A 2500-nucleotide genomic window follows, 5' to 3' on the forward strand; every position below is an offset into this window, starting at 1 on the left:
TCGAGCGGAAGGGTCAGCCTGATTCCTGCCTTGCCGGAGGCCCGGTCGCGGGGGTGACGACCCGCCGCCCGGGACGTGCGAGGCACCAGCAGACAGAGACTGCCCGACGGTCAGAGAGAGGGAGAGAGGAGTGCCGAGGCTCAAGTGGCGAACGGTCGCGCAGGCACGCCACGCACATCGATCGCCAGCCGCGGAACGGCACGGCCTTCAGTGGGGCCGGCGGGCGACGCCGCTCCTGAACCCAGCGGCCCCGAGTCGGACGAGTTGAGGAAGGCACGCCGACGGTGACAGGGTACGGAAGACACAGCGGTGGCCTTCTGGCGACTTGGCCCCCGACAGCCCGACGTTCCGCCGTCCTCCCGATGGCCAGGAGGACCGTGCGGGGGTCGGCCGACGGCGTGGTAGGTGTGCCTGCACGGTGACGGAGCACACACCACGCCCGCCAACCCCTCCGTACCTCCCGAGACCGGTGGCAGGACGGAGCGGAAAACGTGCGGACTGAACGGGAGAGCCAAGAGCCAGCGATCCACGCGCGTGCGACCGTCCAAGTCACAGCGTTCGACGAAAACCTCCTCCCTCGGCCAGGCACTCGGCGCCAGCAGGGGAGACAGGATCAGACGCCCCGCCGGCCACTTAAGGCCGAGGACGAACCACGAGACGGGCGGCTGCAGCAGCGGGCGGCCTGCAGCTCCCAGCACTCTCAATCGATCAACCATCGAGTCGGGTCAGCGTGTCAAACCGGCGAGCTCCACGGTCAGGCCGGCGGCGCACCAGCACCGGACCTCCGCGGCTCCCTTCACTCTTTCCACTGCCAGCCAACCGAGAGACGGACCCAATGCGGACGTGCAGAGCTTAGGCAGACCCCCCACTGGAGGCTCAACACTTCGTGGCAGCTCCGTGTCCCAGAGACCAGGAGGGTTGGCACACACACACAGTGTGAACCACCGACAGCCATTCTGGGACCGGTGACAGCCGTGCTGGCCCCACTGCCACGACACAGACGGACGCCAGGCCGCGCTCCCCGGCGGGGGGATGGCGTCGAGCCTGACGAACGGAATGTGCAGGGTGGGGGGGAAAGGCCAAGCGCTCCGACGCCGGAGGGCTCCGGAGTCTGAACTTAGGGGGACAAAGAGGACGGGTCCTCTGCGACACCCCAGCCGCGCTCTCGCCAGCCAAGGCGAGTGCGATTGATTGCCAAACGACCCTCAGACAGGCGTGGCCCCGGGAAGAACCCGGGGCCGCAAAGTGCGTTCAAAGTGTCGATGATCAATGTGTCCTGCAATTCACATTAATTCTCGCAGCTAGCTGCGTTCGTCATCGACGCACGAGCCGAGTGATCCACCGTCAAGAGTTGTCTGAGTTTGTTTTAGGTCTCTCCCTCGCCAGAGGAAAGCGACCCGGACCGCACATACGCTCCCCACCTTGAGCTACAGCCACCTGCACGCCGGCGTGCGGGCGGAGCAGGGTGGCGTGAAGCGATGGGGAGCACCATCCTGGTGCGGCCCGCAGAAACATACGTCTATTGGGGGGAGGAGGACAGGGCGCCCAAGAGGCGATGCGTGCCCCAACGCACCGCAGCGACGGAGGCAGGATCACCGCCACCATGTCGCCCGCCTAGTATCACGAGGCGTGCAGCAGCTTTGCCCTAGGAAAAGCAGAGGCGGGAACGGGCACCGGCCATCGGTTCGGCAGCGTCACTGACGCGTGCACGTGGCGGCGTGTCGGCGAGCGGACTTCCTGCGAGGAGGCGGGGGCGGCACTCGCCCGAGCAGACGCCCGCCCGGCCCAGCCACCGCCGAGGTGGACTGGGAGTCGCGGCAACGGCTCGTCATACTCGTTCCCACACTCACAGCGCAGCTTGCCCGCAAGCCACCGACCACCGATCGACGCCAGGCGCCCCGACCGAGAGCGGGATCGCTCGTTCGCCCTGCTGGCAGTTCGCTGGGGATCACTACTGCACGGAGCTCGGAGACCGACGGGCGGCAACTCGAGAGTCTTTAAACCACCACCCCCATCCCGCAAGTGCAAAGAGGCTGTATACGCACAGACGGGTGAGGGGAATAGGTACCTCCGTCGGGTTTGAAGGGAGCGTGACTAGATAGCAACGATGTAAACCCAGCCGATTTGGGAGCGAAAGACCGGCGCCTGCATCACCGGCTTCGTTTCCCGTGGCTGGAGAGTACACCGAAACCCTCCGTCTGTCGCGAGCTCCCGACGACGCGGTGCCGCCAAGCAGCAGGGCCGGACCTGGTGTGGCTCCCCTCGTCGATCACAGACCGGTCGGCACTACTGACGAGACGGTGGAACGGGCTTCGCCCCTTGTGACGAAGGGTGATGCGAACCCGCCCGCCCGCGTGCGTTCGGGGTGGACTCGGCAAACGGAGATTTGAAATCGGAAAGTGTCCTCCTGCCCCGCGCAGGTAGGCGCCCAACAGTTGTGGGGGGTTTGGCGGTGACCACGGCTGCAGGGCCTGCTACCCCGACGAGCTCTCCTGCTGGC

General features: G+C 66.6%; 1 non-coding gene across 1 annotated transcript; it reads right to left on the reverse strand.

The window, feature by feature from the left end:
* Nucleotides 1–1199: 1199 nt before the first annotated feature.
* LOC140474540 (5.8S ribosomal RNA) lies at nt 1200–1353 on the reverse strand. Its single transcript, XR_011959197.1, has one exon. It is a non-coding gene; the product is annotated as a 5.8S ribosomal RNA (ribosomal RNA).
* Nucleotides 1354–2500: the final 1147 nt, after the last annotated feature.

Source organism: Chiloscyllium punctatum, unplaced genomic scaffold (assembly GCF_047496795.1).
Source record: "Chiloscyllium punctatum isolate Juve2018m unplaced genomic scaffold, sChiPun1.3 scaffold_1051, whole genome shotgun sequence".
Classification (NCBI taxonomy): Eukaryota; Metazoa; Chordata; class Chondrichthyes; order Orectolobiformes; family Hemiscylliidae; genus Chiloscyllium; species Chiloscyllium punctatum.